An 18811-nucleotide genomic window follows, 5' to 3' on the forward strand; every position below is an offset into this window, starting at 1 on the left:
TGCACCACATTCAGATACAAAAATCAAGCTTGCTGCCCATTCGACTAGGCTTTAAGAAATACTTTTCAAAATGTTGTTTTTTGACTGTACATAGCCTCGATCCGGAGGTCTCTGTTTGTTGTTTTCTATCATGCCAGTAAGAATACTATGGTGAGAAAATCTCAATAGTATGCTTCACCACATCACTGCCTACTAAACTCTCATCCAAAAGGCAAGAGATTTCATAAAGTGAGCATTCTGCTTTAGCTTCGTAAGAGCATGAATAAGATACACTATCATAAATTAAATGAATGTGTAAATTAGCAAAACTGTGGAGCAGCAGAGGGCCAGCCCTAAAGCAAGAGCAAACCTGATGCAGAATGACAATATTGACAGAGAAGTAGTCTGTAAAATTTTGGAAGGTGATCCTGAGAAAGCCGTAAGTCTAATTAAAATTAAGGCGTATTCCACATAACTAATTAAACTCTGTGTTCATAACTGTGGACCTCATTAGGGCCCTGGCGGGCACCAGACCACCAGGATCATGGTCGGGGTCAGACCACCTCCATAGTGGTGGTCCAACTGCGACTTCACGGCAGTGGCAAAAGCGCCACAGTCGGACCGCCGGCACTGGCAGGTTGCCGCCAGTCAACAGCCTGTCAGTCTCAACAGTTGTAATCCGCCAGAGCAGCGCAGCTTGCCGTGCTGCCCTGGGGTGTATGAGTCCCCTTTCCGCCAGCCTTTGCACAGCGGTAGCCCTGCCATGCAAAGGCTGGTGGAAAGGAGATGCTGGGAGCCCCTGCACTGCCTATGCACTTGCCATGGGCAGTGCAGGGACCCCATGGACAGCCCCGTTGCGCTTTCCACTGCCCGAATTACGGGCAATGGAAAGCGTGACAGGTGCTGCTGCACCCGCCGCACCACCACATTGGCGCTGGCTCGATTATGAGCCTGCATCAATGTTAAGGCCCCGTACACCTTGCGGTGAACTCCTCATAAAGCTTGTGGTGTTCAGGCTGCACAGGCTGCCTGATGGTAGTACGAGGGCCATAGTATTTTGTCCATGTTTAAGCACCCACTTTCTTCGTGTGATCAAAGCTGTCAGTTCCTTTGTGTTCACTCCTGTTTGGAACAGTCATTCCCTAGAAGAGAAAATACACCTCGTAACTCTTCCATCCAGAACCAATATGACGTTCAAGTGGAGGGCAAGCAAATTAGTCAAATAACAATGTCAATTTATATGCTCAAATACAGCCTTCAATGCCTGATAATGGCAAACTAGTCAGACTTCTACCGTGTATCCTTTGTCACCTTTGTCACCGGGATTGCAGAAGCCTCTTGCTGGTGGTGGTGATAATCCTTGCCTCCGTGTCCTTAATAGAGTTGAAACGTTCTATTAGTAAAGCTAGGAAATTGTATAGTCTATGTCAGGACCGGAGGTAGAGATTATGATAGCCGCAGATTCCTAACCTTAGAATCAATAGTCAAGCAATACCATTCCTGGTGGTGTGCCTGCAGCCCAGTTTCAAAGAAGGAAGTCCTGCAGGCTCTTCTACCTCTGTCTCTGAATGCAGCACAAATGTGACGGTCTTGTCTTATAGAAACCAATTCAACACAGATAGTACTTGGTATGTAAATCAGATGTGGTGATAAAAGGGTCAATGTATCTATTTTAAAACAGAAAAAAACATAAATAATGGTTAGTGCTGTATATTATAAATTTTGCAATAAAGTTTTGGATTCTGCAAAAACAAAGGGGATGTTGAAAATGAAACATAACAAAACAATACCTCTGTGAAGTAACCGTACATGTAATCAACACATTTCGTATAATCTTTTTTACTGTTCTCAGCTTCCATAGTTTTACATCATAAACACAGTATTTTGTATAGATTCATCATCGAACAGTGTGGAAAAAAAAACAATCAGAGATTGTCTAAAAAAACCCTTGCATTGAAATTCCATGGTAAACAATGCCTGACAGAAAGAGCAACAAAACAGCATTAATCCTTTTGAAAACAAGTACAAAGCTTTCTGCGACAGTTCTATCAATTTATAAATTATCCATAACATTAGCATCAAAACCAAAAATTCAGCAAATTAAAGTTATCAATTTAAAAATAACAAATTAACACTAACACAGTAACACTAAAATGGTGTGTGTTCACATAAGCTGTTTGCTCCCACGCTGTTTACGGCTAAAAAAGTAGCGCTACATTTTCTACATCTTAAACTGTCTTTCACTTCCAAGGCTGCTTCATCTGCTTCAGTTCACATTATATGTATCCATCTTAGGCATGCATTACATACTAACTTCTGAACAACAGAACAAAATTAACCCCTTCGCGGCCAGGCTTTTTCCCCCTCAGGTGCCAGGCCTTTTTTGGCTATTTGTCCACATAAGATACTCACTCCAAATTTGCGTCCTTTTTTTCCAACATCCTAGTGATTCTAGAGGTACCCAGAGTTTGTAGGTTCCCCTAGAGGAGACCAAGAAATTAGGCAAAATACAGCTAAAATTTTGTTTGTTTTAAAAAAAACAGGAATAAAGTACGGTAAAAGAAAGCATGTGTTTTTTCCCCTGAAAATGGCATCAACAAAGGGTTTGCTGTGCTACAATCACCATCTTCCCAGCTGTTAGGAACAGGCAGACTTGAATCAGAAAACCACATTTTTCAACACAATTTTGGCATTTTACTGGGACATACCCCATTTTTACTATTGTTGTGCTTTCAGTCTCTTTTCAGTTAGTGACAGAAATGGGCGTGAAACCAATGCTGGATCCCGGACAGCTAAACATTTCTGAAAAGTAGACAAAATTCTGAATTCAGCAAGGGGTCATTTATGTAGATTCATCAAGGTTTTCCTACAGAAAGTAACAGCTAAAATAAAACAATATTGAAATTGAGTTGAAAAAAGAGCCATTTCCGTCCATGTTTTTTTCTATAACTTTTTCCAGCTATGGCAGATTTTTTAAAGCAATATACCATTACGTCTGCTGGACTCTTCTGTTTGCAGGGATATATAGGGCTTGCAGGTTCATCAAGAACCCTAGGTACCCAGAGCCAATAAATGAGCTGCACCTTGCAATGGGTTTTCATTGTATACCAGGTATACAGCAATTCACTTGGTGAAAAATAGGTATCAAGAAAACCTTTGTATTTCCAAAATGGGCACAAGTTAAGGTGTTGAGAAGCAGTGGTTATTTCCATATCTCTGAATTCCGGGTTCCCCATACTAGCATTTCAATTACTTGGCATTTCTCAAATAGGCATCTTTTGTACACACTGTATTACATTTGGAAGGAAACCATGTAGAGAAAGACAAGGGTCAATTACATTTATTCTTCTATTCTATGTTCCCCCAAGTCTCCCGATAAAATGGTATCTCACTTGTGTGGGTAGGCCTAATGCCTGCGACAGGAAACGCAACATGGACACATCACATTTTTACAATGAAAACTGACCTGTTTTTGGGAAAGTGCCTAGCTGTGGATTTTGGCTTCTAGCTCAGCCAGCACCTAGGAACACCTGCCACAGCTGTGCATTTTTGAAAACTAGACACCTAGGGGAATCCAGGATGGGGTGACTTGTAGGGCTCTCACCAGGTTCTGTTACCCAGAATCTTTTGCAAACCTCAGAATTTGGTGAAAAAAACACTTTTTCCTCACATTTCGGCAATAGAAAGTTCTGGATTCTGAGAGGAGCCACAAATTTCCTTCCACTCAGCACTCCCCCAAGTCTCCCGGTAAAAATTGTACCTCACTTGTGTGGGTAGGCCTAGTGCCCGCAACATGGGATGCCCCAAAACACAACATGGACACGTCACATTTTCCCAAAGAAAACTGACCTGTTTTTTGCAAAGTGCCTAGCTGTGGATTTTGGCGTCTAGCTCATCCGGCACCTAGGAAAACCTAGCAAACCTGGACATTTAAAAAACTAGACACCTAGGGTAACTCAGGATGGGGTAACTTGTGGCGCTCTCACCAGGTTCTATTATCAAGAATCCTTAGCAAACCTCAAAATGTGTAAAAAATTAAATAAAAAAAACACTTTTTTCCTCACATTTCGGTGTTGCAAAGTTCTGGAATCTGAGGGAAGCCACAAACTTCGTTCCACCCACCATTCCCCCAGGTCTCCCGATATAAATGGTACCTCACTTGTGTGGGTACGCCTAGTGCCCGGGACAGGAAATGCCCTAAAACACAACATGGACAGATCACATTTTCCCAAAGAAAACTGACCTGTTTTTTGCAAAGTGCTTAGCTGTGGATTTTGGCGTCTAGCTCTTCGGGCACCTAGGAAAACCTAGGAAACCCGGACATTTCTGAAAACTAGACACCTAGGGGAACCCAGGATGAGATAACTTGTGTTGCTCTCACCAGGTTCCGTTACCCAGAATCCTTAGCAAACCTCAAAATTTGGCAAAGAAAACACTTTTTCCTCACATTTTGGTGCTGCAAATTCTGGAATCTCAGGGGAGGCACAAACTTCTTTTCACCCACCATTACCCCAGGTCTCCAGATAAAATTGGTACCTCACTTATATGGGTAGGCCTAGTGCCTGCGACAGTAAATGCCCCAAAACACTACATCAACACATCAAAATGATCAAATAAAAAACTACCTGTTTTTGCGGGGGGCACCTGCGTTTTTGTTCCTGGGCTCAGCGGCCATCTAGGGAAACCTAGCAAACCCTATTATTTCTGAAAACTAGACACCTGAGAGAGTTCAGGGAGGTGTGACTTGCAGGGATCCTCAATGTTCTCTTACCCAGAATCCTCAGCAAACCTCAAATTTAGCTAACAAAAATTAAATTTTTCCCACTTTTCAGTGTGGGTGCACTGGACCAGCACAAATTTCCTACCACCCAATGTTCCCCTCAGTCTCCCGATAAAAGTGATACCTCACTTGTGTAGGTGGGCCAAGTGCCTGTGACACAAAGAGACAAAAACATGTCTAAATTGAGGGGGAACCAAAGCGGGTCCAGATGGGCAGTTTGAGAAAAAACGTTTTGAGGCTGACAAGTGGGACAGAATTTTTGTTGGTATAGATGCGACAATGCTGGGTGGTAGAAACTGTGCAAATTCCGGAAGGTTTCCTCACAAAAATGTGGGGAAAATGTGTGATTTCACGCAAAGCTGGAGGTTTGCATGGCATTGTGGGTAGGAAAATGGTCCGGGGTGCTGTGAAGCCAGATGTTTAGTTTTCAGTTGTGTCTAGGTGTCATAGATTTTTCTACATGGCAGCGTCCCAAAGACCAAAAAGTGCAGCCCTCACCATTCCAAGTGGGATGATTTTGAGAGTTAGACAAGCTCTCATGGCCCAAATGTTAAACCAAAACCCAAAATAATCAAATGTCCTCTTACTTGCCATCAGGATAAGGGCCCGTATTTATACTTTTTGACGCTAAACTGCGCTAACGCAGTTTAGCGTCAAAAAGTTTTGCGCCGGCTAACGCCATTCTGAAGCGCCATGCGGGCGCCGTATTTATTGAATGGCGTTAGCCGGCGCAAGCAGACCGGCGCTGCCTGGTGTGCGTGGAAAAAAACCACGTACACCAGGCAGCGCCGGCGTTGGGAAAAATGGCGCTAGGGCGTCTTAAAAATGGTGCAAGTCAGGTTGACGCTAAAAAATCGCCTCCACCCGATTTGCGCCATTTTTAACGACACCCAGACGCCATTTACATGACTCCTGTCTTAGTAAAGACAGGAGTCATGCCCCCTTGCCCAATGGCCATGCCCAGGGGACTTATGTCCCCTGGGCATGGTCATTGGGCATTGAGGCATGTAGGGGGGCACAAATCAGGCCCCTCTATGCCAAAAAAAAGTATAAAAAAAAAAAAAAATGATACTTACCTGAACTTACCTGAATGTCCCTGGGGTGGGTCCCTCCATCCTTGGGTGTCCTCCTGGGGTGGGCAAGGGTGGCAGGGGGGTCGCTGGGGGCATGGGAGGGCAGCTGTGGGCTCATTTTGAGCCCACAGGTCCCTTAACGCCTGCCCTGACCCAGGCGCTAAAATCCGGCGCAAATGCGGGCGTGATTTTTGCCCGGGAGTATAAATACGACGCATTTGCGTCGCAGTCATTTTTTTAGACGGGAACGCCTACCTTGCATCTCATTAACGCAAGGAAGGCGTTCACGCAAAAAAATGACGCTCTTTCCTCATACTTTGGCGCTAGACGCGTCTAACGCCAAAGTATAAATATGGCGTTAGTTTTGCGCCGAATTTGCGTCGAAAAAAACGACGCTAATTCGGCGCAAACGGAGTATAAATATGCCCCAAGATCTTTTAGTGTGCGGGGGAGAGGTGAAAGACTGTTATCCCCTTTAGTACAGGTGGGGGCATAACCATGCCCTTGCTGGTTGGTAGCCACCGCCCCCACTATTTTTTTATTTTAATTCCCTACCATTTAGCAGGCTTTCTGCCCCATCTGCCCACCGGTGAACAGAACAACTTTGTCCCCATTTATTTCGGGTGGGGGTAGGGCCATACCCCAACCCTCTTTTTTTGAAAAAATTCTTCCCTGGTCTCTGCTGGGATTTCTGCCCCCTAGGGGGGCAGATGGGCCTTCCAAAAATAGATCGATCTGCCCCCAAGGAGGGCAAAAATGGGCAACAGTAATGTGACCCCAGAGGAGCGACCCTTGCCTAAAGGGGAGCCCTCGGAGGCAGATTGGCCTAAGAAAAATAGGCCGCTCTGACCCCAAGGGGGGCACAAATGGCCTAAAACAATTTGCTCCCAGGGGAGCGACCCTTGCCTAAGGGGTTGCTCCCTACAAAAAAATTAAAATAGCCCTGGTGTCCAGGGGGTTCTTCCCTCCCTGGGGGCAGATTATATCGGTGTATGTCGAGGCTTTGGAGGCTGGTGTTCTCCCTAAGTCAATGAGTGACGCGGTTATCACCCTTTTGCTAAAACCTGGTAAGGACCCTCTGTATTGTGGGTCATATCGTCCCCTTTCCCTATTAAATTACAACAATAACATTCTGGCCAAAATGGTAGCCCCGCCTCTCTCTTTTGTTAGATAAGATCATCTCCCTCCTCAGTTCCACACCACTCTGCCTCCATCAATCTTCGCACTGTTTTTGAGGTGCTTAACAGAGTGTCCCCTGAGATTCCAGCGGTGATAGCCCTGTTGGATGGTGAAAAGGCATTTGATTCACTTGAGTGGCCCTTTTTGCATGATGTCTTAGTTAAGCTTGGGTTCCCCCGAAGGCTATACTAATTTGATATCTCTGCTATACTTTCAGCCTACTGCTGCTAGATGGCTTAACGGTGAGCTTTCCACCTTTTCCCCATAACATGTGGTACACGGCATGGGTACCCGTTGTCTCCTCTACTCTTTATACTAGCAATGGACCCACTGGTGCGCCACCTGCATAGTGGACACATGCACAGGGGACTACAATTCACCAGTGGACTGCTCCTGGTGTCGCTGTATGCAGAAAATATTTTGCTATTCATTTGCCACTCGGACAATAATCTTGCACCCATACTGGAGGAAGTGACTTGCTTTGTCAAATTCTCTGGACTGCATATAAATTGGAGCAAAATTGATTTTTTTCCGCTGACGGACATTACCCATCCACCTGTGACGGAGTCCCTTTTGCGTTGGTGCTCCGACTCTGTGAAATGCTTAGGTATTTATATTCATAGAGACAAGGAACAGGTGCTACGGCTAAATTATGGACAGGCGGTGGAGAAACTCACCGCCCAGGTGGACTGATGGGTGAAGCTACCGCTCCCCATGAGGGGTTGGATATCGCTCATTAAAAAGGTTGTTCTTACCCAATTCCTGTATCTGTTTATGAATATTCTGATCCCGCTTACTAATTCCTTTTTTGCAACACTTAGAGCCCTGATCATTCGGCTTGTATAGGCGGATAGGCACCCACGCATTCGCTGGGAGGTTTTGAACCTCCCATATGAGCGGGGCGGATTTGGGGTTCCCCACTTTCAGCTTTGCTACCTAGTTGCACAATGTCAGTATACATATCACTGGTATCATCCTGATGCCTGCCTTCCTTACTCCATCCCAGAGTGGGACCTGTCGCCTCGCGTCCTGCTGAGTGCCATCTTGTTCCACTACATGGCAGAGATATCCAAACTCTATCTACAACTAGTTGGGCTTGGCAAAAACTGGCTCGCCTGCTTCACTGTGACACATTGTATTCCCCAGTACTGACATTGATTCATAGTCCATCTATACCCATTACGCAGGAGGCACGGTTCAGCGTATATTACGCACTTTTCAGCTTCATACTATTGGGGACGCCTGCCCAGAGGACCACATATTTTCACGTACTACAGACATTCGCTTAACCGATGCTACCCATATGCAGCACTTCGTACTATGTCGACTACAACGCACTTTGCGTGCACTTTACCCCTCATATCAGCTAGCTCCTGCCGAGTTTGCACCACTTACCTTGGTCGCTACGGCAGACTTGGGGGCACGATTGGTATCCAAACTTTTACTAGTTTGTATTAAGGCTCTTCCAGTTTCGGATACTAGGTTCAGGAAATCCTGGGTAAGGGATCTGGGTCTCACGCTATTCCAAATGTTTGGGAGGCATGCTGTGCACAGAGCCGATATTTTTCACTCAACCAGTGAGACAAATGAATCCACTTTAAATTCCTAAGGAGGGCCTATATCACCCACAGGAACAAGGTCTGCATTGATCTGAGACGTTCTCCCGCATGCCCCAAATGCTGTGAACCTATTGCTGACTTTTCACACATGACTTGGACATGTCCCAGTGCTAGCCGCTTTTGGTATAAGGTGTTTGATCGGTTGTCAGTTGCTGTTAGTTGGCCTCTACATGCTGACCCACGGCCCTTCTCGGCTACACTAGTGTTCTGCCGAAGTCCATTAGACGCCTTACTGCGATTTCGCTCCTGCTGGCTAAACGGGAGATAGTGCTTCGAAGGGGCTCCAAAAATGGGACAAACAGCACTTCCTGGCTAGCTATCTTTACATATTGTGACACCAATAGTGAGCTTTATGCCTCATTAAAGCCTGTAGCGTCTAGGCCTAAAGATATTTGGCAACCGCTGCAGGATTATTTGACTACACTTGCCACTTCTCCGCCAACATCACAGTCTTCTAACAACACAAGTACGTGTTGAATCTACCCTCTCCATGTCACTATATCTGTTTCATTCTAAATATCATTTACCGGCCACTGCCAGACTGCCAGCTGATTGTCAACAGTAATAATACAATTGATTTGTATTGATGATCTGCTATCTACATGTGGCAGTGATTCTCTGATCATAATGTATTGCCGTTTGTATGTTCTTTGTTATGCTTTAAAATGATAATAACATTAAAAAAAAGTAATACAACTAAATTAAATTTTCATACCTTTACAGACTTTTCTAAACTGCTTCATTCCTTCCTATACTCTTATAATACAGTAGTGCACTATATTTCCACTTAAAACCCAGAATGCTGACCAAATGGGGTATAAACTACATGGCTGCACAACATCTGTTTAAAATAGTGTGTGACACTTCACACCACTCCACTGCAACGTATGACATGTCACTCCACCCTAAGACATGCCACTTCACTCTATAACATTACATTCCACTCCACTCTACGACACTCCACTCTACGACATGCCATTCCAATTTACCACAGGGCTCCCCACTCTACAAAATGCCACTCCACTCTAAGAAACTGTATGACATTCAACTTTATGACATGGCTCTCCACTCTGCACTATGACAACGCACTACATTCAACGCCACCCCACTCTATGCTGCACTCTATGCCACTTCACTCTACGCCACAACACTGTATGCCTCTCCATTCTATGCTTCTCCACTCTGTGCCATAACACTGCAGGACTAGATTGACATCCCACAGTCTGTAATATCTTTTGGTGGTATACTAAGCCTAATACCTTTCATACGTTTACAGACCCAATAGTGCTCTCCAACCAGTACTTTATCAGTGGTGTTGCATCAGCCAAGAAGGCAGACCTGAGGTAGTTGACTGAGCGATATGCCAGTCCCGACTGCACTAATTCTGCCAAGAAGTTTAAGACATAAGTGTGGTCCAGTTGCCAGTTGTTGCTGTCCATGAAGTTCCTGGAGTTACAGCCCACTATTGTATTTCATTTGCCTGGTAGGTACTCCCTGATTACCGAAATCTGCTTCTGTAGGCAGTAATGCCAGAAATCCTCCACAAGATCTGACAGGATCAAACGTGTACCGCCCAGTTGTTTGACATACTGAACTGCTGAGACATTGTCTATTGGCAGCAGTATACAGCAGGACACCTTGACTTTGGTGAGGGGTTTGATCACAAATGACCCTGCCAGGAGCTCTAGATAGTTGATATGGAGGTTCAGCTCATCCTCCGACCTCCTGCCCCCCATTGATACATCGTTGCATCGAGCATCCGATTCTATGATCATGTCCCGAGTCATCCCGAAGATCACTTTGATGTTCCAGGCTTCTATATTTTCGACCCACCACTGGAGTTCCGTCCTGGCTCCAGGTGATAGTGATATCAGTTCTGAATAAGTTAGTCCTCTTCAAAGGTAACTCGCCTTGAACCTCTGAAGGGCCCATACTGTAGCGGTCCCGGGAAGATCGCTTGTACAGAGGACGAGAGAAGTCCCACTATCCTGCCCAGTTGTTGAAGGGAAATTCTGTCTTGTCTCAGGACATCTCTGAGTTCCTTCTTTATTTTGGTATCCTTGGAGGTCGGGAGACTAAGGGACCGAGTCAAAGAGAAATCCCAGGAATATCATCTGTTGGTTCAGAATCAGTTCAGACTTCCTTTCGTTGATTACAAAGCCCAGGTCCGTGGAGGAGCACAATAACCATGTTCAGGTTGAGAATGAGTTGTGATTGAGACTGGTCCATCAGAAGGATGTAGTCTAGGTAGATGATCATCCATCCTCCCCTCGTGCAAAGGATATCCACCACTGGCTGTAGTAACTTGGTAAAGCACCAGAGAGCTGATCAGAGTTTGAAGGGGACAGCCCAGAACTTGTAGATCTGATTTTGCCATATGAATTGGAGAAAACTTCGATTCGGTGGACAAATGGGCACCAAGAGGTAGGCATCCTTGATATCCAGTCTGTCCATCCAGTACAGTGTCAGAAGCATATGCCTTAGAAGATGGATGTCCTCCATCTTGAAGTTTCTGGTATACCAACCATTTGTTGAACTCTTTCAAGTTGATATCCAGTTTTAAACCTTTGTCTTTCTTTTGCACAAGAAACAAATTGCTCAAGAACCCATGTGGGTGTAGTACTGACCTTCAAATTGCCCATCTTGCTAAAAGGTCTATCAGATTTGTTTCCCCATCTGAAAAAGACCATAGCTTTTGGGAGTACCACATGAACAGGGGATCCGTAAAACTGTATGTGATAGCCCTGGACAGTGTGAAGGACTCATGGATCAGCGGTAATCTTCTCTCAATTGTGGGCATACAATCAAGTCTCCCCCTAGTTCTTGAGAGGAAAAAAGGGTATTGCATACCAGAACTTCCTCCTGGAGCATTTGCACCTTCTCTGCCAGCTCTGGAACTCTTTCCTCAGCTTGAACCCTAGTTGGAGTAGAAGGGTCCTTGTTAAACGTCGTTCCAGCCGTTACTTCTCTTGAACTGGCCTTTGGGGGGACCTTGCTGGTACAATCAGCCAGAGGAGCTCCCTCTGCCTCTTCTAGCTCCTGCAAAAAGCTTCCCAGAAAATATTTTTTTGATGGAAGATTGAGCCTTGTCAAGGACTGAGAAGGTTGCGACGAATTTCCCTAGCTCCTTGATGAATGGCTTACCAAATAGGTTTCCTTGCGCTATGGCCCCTGCTCCTGAAGTTGCGAGCTCCCCCAGTTTGGGGTCAATAGTGATGAGGAGAGACTTCCTTCTCCTGGCTGCCAACACGCAGTTCACTTTCCCAAGGAGGCAGTCGTCCCTCTGTGCCCATCCAGCTACTATGCCTGTGGACAGGCAGTCAGCCCTCTGTGCCCATCCAGCTACTATGTCCGTGGACATAGGGACTCCTGACTGTCTGGATTGTTCTACCATTTCAAATATCTTCGTGAAGATCGCAATCTTCCTGGCTCTCCAGGAATGGTTGAGGCCCTTCTTAGGGTCCCTTGTGTATTTGCTAAAAAATATACACATTTTTGCATCGATCTCTGGTGTGGCCACCACATTTCTGCTTAGTGATGGTGTAGGGTACTCTGCTCTGAGGTGGGCTCTATCCTCTTTCTCCAAGTGTTGGCGGATCTTGTTTTCCAAATATTAAATCACTTTAAGATCTGGGGTTCAGTCTGAGGACCTGGGGTGTTTGAACCCCTCTGGATCAAACATGTCTGAATGCCCTTCATCTCCATCAAGGGAGTTGGATGCTACGGAGCCTGGTCACCATGTCTGCCCGAGTCACCGTCCTCATTGAAGGATATGTCCCCCTCAGATTCACCGTCCCCTCTACAGGGAACTCTGGGATTGGGGTCTGAGTTTGCAGTGACAAGGCTGCAGTTTTCTCTGGATTCATCTTCCTCCCGGGACGGTGCGTGTTTGAGCGTGCTCGCTCTCTTACAGAAAGTCTCCCAAAGTTTTGAAAAACCATCTAGGTGCCTTGTGTCACGAATGACGGGCTACTTTGCCCCAGAAGTCAATCTGCTTGGTCCTGCACCTAAGGAGGTAGGATTGCTGAAAATCCCAGGAAAGCTCTTGGCTGATTTATCTACCTTGTCCTGGAGAGGGGCTAGCGCTCTAGATATTGCCTGTGCTAGTGCTTTGTTTACCCCTGCAGTCAGGCATTGGGAAGGCCATTCTTCTACTGCCTCCTTGAAGGAGGAATATTCATGGTCCCCTGGGGATTCCATTTATAGAGAGAGTGAGAGCACAATTAAATTTTATTATACGCTTCAAAATAATTCTGGGCAACCTCCTTACTAGTGCTTTGATGCCTTAAGTGGCTGTATGGATCGGCAAAGAAGAACAGGCTGTGTTGTGGTGTCAGGAAAGGGTTTGCAAGAAAGCCCTGAGGGAATCTCAGAGGGGAGAACCTCAGCAGGGCTTTCCCCTCACACACACAGTCCGATGAGAGCGCTTTCAAGCTGCTCTGACAGGCCAGGGCATGACTGACAGATCCACAGTCAGCACGACCTTCCTGGTACCGTGAACATTCATGGGCCGAAGCCTACCGCAAAGCAAACAGTATGTCAAGCAGCACATTTTGAATTACAGCACAAATTGAATAAAGAGAAAATGAGTGTGGCAGCAGATGAGCATGGCAGCAAATTGCTAACAGAATTATGCAACACAATAAATGACTGAAATAGAGAACGTAGTGACTTAACTGACGAGCAGTGAAGAAAGAGGAATAGGAAGGGATGCCACACACATATATACAGCTCAAGCTCAACTTGGACAAGAAAGTGATCCTCATCCTAGGCCCCATCACGACTGCCTGGGACGACTCTTGGTGGCCTAGTGGCTTTGGAACTGCCCCATCTCCTATGGACCAAGCATGCAAACTTGGCATCATTCTTGACTCGTCACTGTCCATGGCCCACCAAGTCAATGCCATCTCATCCTCATGCTTCCACACTCTCCGCCTGCTCCAGAAGATTTTCAAGTGGATACCCATCGACGCAATAAGGACAGTCTCTTAGGCACTCGTCAGCAGTAAACTTGACTACGGCAACACAGTCTATGCTGAAATCAACAAGAAACTCAAAACTACACTCCAGCGAATACAGAATGCCGTGGACAGACTGATCCTAGACATCCCCCGCAACAATCACATTTCTTCCGCCCACCTGAGAGACCTATACTGGCTCCCTTTCAACAAACGCATCACTTTCAAGCTCATGAAACACGCTTACAAGGCCCTCCATAATATCAGACCTGGCTACCTCAACAGCAGCCACTCCTTCTACACACCCTCCAAGCAACTGTGCTCTGCTCAACTGGCCCTCGCCTCCATCCATAGGATCCGGAAGAACACGGCTGGAGGAAGATCCTTCTATCTCGCCACGCAGATCTGGAACATGACGCCGCTCCACCTCAGGCAGTCCCCCTCGATGGCTCAGTTCAGGAAGGACTTCAAGACCTGGCTCTTTGGCTGACCCACGTCCCTCAGCTAGCGCCTTGAGACACCCCGTGTGATAAATCACGCTTTACAAATATTGATTGATTGATTGATACACATGAGACTGCTACTTGATTGGGCAATAGTTGTTATGGAGGCTCATCCCCTGATGGTTCATGGGATATGTAGCCTTAATGTTTCTTTTTTACTTATACTTTCTTTGAAGGCTTCTGTGACAATAAAGTGAAGAAAGAAATGCATAACCCTCTCCTCTGGTCTGGACATAGTATTAGCTAGAATAACTGGCTTTATATATTTGATTTAATTAAAGGAGACACAACAAACCAAAAAAACACATTGGCCCTCATTCCGACCCTGGCGGTCATAGACCGCCAGGGTGGCGAATGACGGAAGCACCGCCAACAGGCTGGCGGTGCTTCATTCGTCATTCCGACCGGGCAGTACAGCCGCGGTCACCCAGCCGGGTCCGGCGGTTTCCCGCCGGATTTCCCCCGGCTGGGAGAATCCTCCAGGGCAGCGCTGCCTTGGGGATTCTGACCCCCTTCCCGCCAGCCTGTTTCTGGCGGTTTTCACTGCCAGGAACAGGCTGGCGGGAACGGGTGTCCTGGGGCCCCTGGGGGCCCCTGCACTGCCCATGCCACTGGCAGTGGAGGGGCCCCCTAACAGGGCCCCAGCCTGCTTTTCACTGTCTGCTTAGCAGACAGTGAAAAGCGCGACGGGTGCAACTGCACCCGTCGCACACCTGCAACACTGCCGGCTCCATTCGGAGCCGGCTTCAGTGTTGCAGGCCACCTTCCCGCTGGGTTATCGGGCGCTAACATTGTTAGCGCCCGCTGGCCCAGCGGGAAGGTCGGAATGGCTGCAGCGGTCTTTTGACCGCGTAGCGGCCATTTGGCAGTTCCCGCATGGTCAGAATGACCGCCATAATCCCTATATCCTCTCTTTGCAGAACCATTGTTTTCCAAAATATTCTGTAGTGGCTTCTACTCCCACCACCATTCCGCCAGGATTGTCCTCTCCACTCCGGTATACTGAAACTGACTCATCAAGCAACTCCTCCTCTTGAGCATTGCTACAGCAGGGTACCTCTTTGGTCCTGCTGCTGCTTGGGAAACAGTGTGGCTGAAACGATTGCCTCCCTCTGGACTCCGACATCTCCTCATATCCCTCCAGTTTGGTTGTACCCTGAAGAGTCTGCCTCCAGCTGTGCCTTGACTTGTCTCCATTTGCTGTTTCTCATAGTGTCTCCTGTTTGGTTTTCTCCTGTCTCTCCTCCTCCTCTTTGTTTAGACCTTCTTCTATATATTCTCTTCTGCCAATTTCCATTTCCTGTTCTTTCTCCTGTAGGAAAAATGTGAGCCCGTTGTTTATTTCCTTTTTTTTTCTCTGTCTCCCTATTTGTTCTTTCCTTCTCTCTCTGCTAACTTTCTTCTTTTGTTTCTTTTAGATACGGCTTTGTGAGGAACCCATCCATCTCACCAGCAGAGTTATTGGTAAGTATGGGTCCTCTTCTTGCTCCTGTTCTCCCCCTTCATCCTCATCACAAACCCTCTTCGTTAAATTTTTCCAATAGGGAAAAATAGGGAACCTATACAAAATAAATCTACTTTAACATGATCTTGAACCAACAAAGTACCCTGGGGTGACATAACTTGTTTCTGTGCATCCAAGTGAACTGGCCATGGTCAGTATAAAGGAGAAAGTGGTGGCCTTCCAAATAATATTAGAGTTTGTCAATGGCCCATTTGACGGCCAGGAATTTTTTCTCAATATTAGGGTAATATAACTTACAGGGTAGCAGCTTTCCACTTATGAACAGGATCGGGTTTTCTTCCTGATGGTCATTCCACTGACAGAGAACAGCACCCAATCTTATGTTCAAGGCGTCCGTTTGAAAAATAAAGGTTTTTGAAAATCAGGAGCCTGGAGAACAAGCTGTGAGGAAATGACACATTTTAACTCAGAAAAAGCCTGTAGGACTGACTCCAGAGGGTTTACATATACCAAATGTAGGAAAGTGCCCTCTTTCTTGGCATGGTTACCCCCATTTTCTGCCTGTTGTCTGTGTGTGTGACTGTGTTCACTTGGATCCTGCTAATTAGGGCCCCAGTATTTATGCTCTCTCTTCCAACTTGGTTGCAAGGACCTTTTTCACCCCACATTTGGCATACTGGTACCCTCATGTAAGTCCCTAGTATATGGTACATAGGTACCCAGGGCATTGGGGTGCCAGGGGATCCCTATGGGCTACCGCATGTATTATGCCACCCATAGAGAGCCCTTGCAAAGTGTTCTGCAGGCCTGCCATTGCAGCCTGCGTGAAAGGGCACATGCACCCTTTTCACTACCAGGTCACTGCACTGGGTCACTGTAAGTCACCCCTATGGCAGGCCCTCCTATCCCAGAGGACAGGGTGCAAGTACCTGTGTGTGAGAGCACCCCTGCACTAGCAGAGGTTCCCCCATGAAATCCAGCTGCATTTTTACTGGACTTCGTGAGTGCGGGGACGACATTTTATGCGTGTATTGGACATAGGTCACTACCTTTGTCCAACTACATAATGGTAACTCCGAACATAGCCATGTTTGGTATCAAACATCTCAGAATCATACCCCAATACTTTTGCAAGTATTGGTTGTATGATTCCATGCACTTTGGGGGCTCCTTGGAGGACCCCCAGCATTGCTACCACAGTCTTCCAGGGTTTTCTGGGCAGCCCCAGCTGCTGCCACCCCTCAGACAGGCTTCTGTTCCCCTGCTGCTTGATATGCTCAAGCCCAGGAAGGTAGAACAAAGGATTTCCTTTGGGAAAGGGGTGTTACACCCTCTTTGTTTGGAAATAGGTGGAACTGGCGTGGGAGGGGTAGCCTCCGCAAGGTACTGATTTTGCTTTGAAGGGCACATTTGGTGCCCTACGTGCATAAACCAGTTCACACCAGTTCAAGGACCCCCAGTCCCTGCTCTGGTGAGAAAATGGACAATGGAAAGGGGAGTGAGCACTCTCCTGTCCATCACCACCCCAGGGGTGGTGCTCAGAGCTCCTCCAGAGGATCCCCGGTTCTACCATCTTGTTTCTAAGGTTGGCAGGGTACTCCAGGAGCATCTGAGTGGTCAGGCCAGGCAGGTGATGTCAGAGCCCCCTCCTGATAGATGCTTACCTGGTTAGGTGACTAGTCCCCCTTTCAGTTCTATTTAGGGTCTCTGTCTTGAGTTGGTCCTCAGATTCGGCTTGCAAGATTCCGGCAGGACTCCTCTTCAACCTCCACTTCGACTTCTGGCCTCCGGAACTGCGACTGGACCCTCCAGGAACCGACAAGCTGCAGATCCACAAGGAAGACTCTTCTGCAACATTGTAACCAGAGTTCCTGCCAGCTTTGCAACAGTTCCCACACCATGCATCCTCAGAAGACTGCAACTCTTCAGCCTGCACAAGAAGAAGAAAGAATCTCCCTTTGATTGAAGAAGTCACTCCCCTGCAACCGCAGGAACCTACAGCAAGCAACGACTGGCTGCGTGGATCCCCTCTCCTGCTGAGCTGCATGAATCCTGCGTCACAGGTGGTAGTCTGGAGTGGTCCCGTCGCTCCTATCTACCAGCTGTCCAACTTTGGTGGAGGTAAGTCTTTGCCTTCCAATGCAGGACAGTACCCCTGTGCACCATGGTGGTCATTACAACCCTGGCGGTCAGAGTTAAAGCGGCGGTAAGACCGGCAACAGGCCGGAGAAAAAAAATGGAATCACGACCGTGGCGGAAACCAACAAAGACAGCCACTTTAACACTCCGACCGCCAAGGCGGTACAAACAAACAGGGCGGCGGTCACCGCCAACAGACAGGCGGAAGGCAATGTACCGCCCACCCTATCACAACCTACCAATCTGCCACCTTTTCCGGGGCCGATTCACCGCGAGCAAAAACACAGCGTAAACAGGACTTCGAAGGGAAAACGCTCACTTCTACATACCCCATGAGGAACCAGGATGCCATGGAACCAGAGCTTCACATTTTCCCTGCCCTTATCTTCTTGCTCCTCTACCAGGAGCACGAACGCCGGCGGCGAAGACCACGGTGAGTACTGCACCTACGACACAGGGGAGTGGGGAGGGAAAAAACAGACACACACACACACACGCAACACTACCACCCCCACCCTCACCCACGACAACACACACACTAATACAGCATGATACATTACAGTTACACCCCCCCAGATCCCCCGGAAGAATGCAAAGACAAAAGGAAATGAGTGTAACCATTGTAATATATTAAAATCCAGTACGCAAAAATATATATATACTTTAAACAAATATATACACCAAGAATAGTAGTCCAGCCATTGCTCAATTGAAGTCCGTGGAACACTGGGCCCACAATGCATGGGCGAGGCCCACTCTCAATACCCGAACATGATGGAGAGAACACTGCAGGGGCATCAGATTGCAATAAAACACGCACCTCAGGGGGAAGGGAAAGGAGGGGCACCTCAGCCGGTTGAGTGCACGACGCCAAATCCACGAGGGGGCCACATGCCCACTGTTCAATCCTGGGGAGTGCAAAGCCACAGTCTCACAAGTCTCTACAGTGGGTGGGTTGCCAACTGTTCAATCCTGGAGAGTGCAAAGCCACAGTCTCACAAGTCGATAACAGTCTCCACTGGTTCTGGTGTGCCCAGAGTGCTTCATCCTGCCAAGGACTGTGTGAGTGGATGTGATACCCCACTGGTTCTGGAGGGAGCTTTGTGCCCAGAGTGC

This window comes from Pleurodeles waltl, chromosome 3_1 (genome assembly GCF_031143425.1).
Source record: "Pleurodeles waltl isolate 20211129_DDA chromosome 3_1, aPleWal1.hap1.20221129, whole genome shotgun sequence".
Classification (NCBI taxonomy): domain Eukaryota; kingdom Metazoa; phylum Chordata; class Amphibia; order Caudata; family Salamandridae; genus Pleurodeles; species Pleurodeles waltl.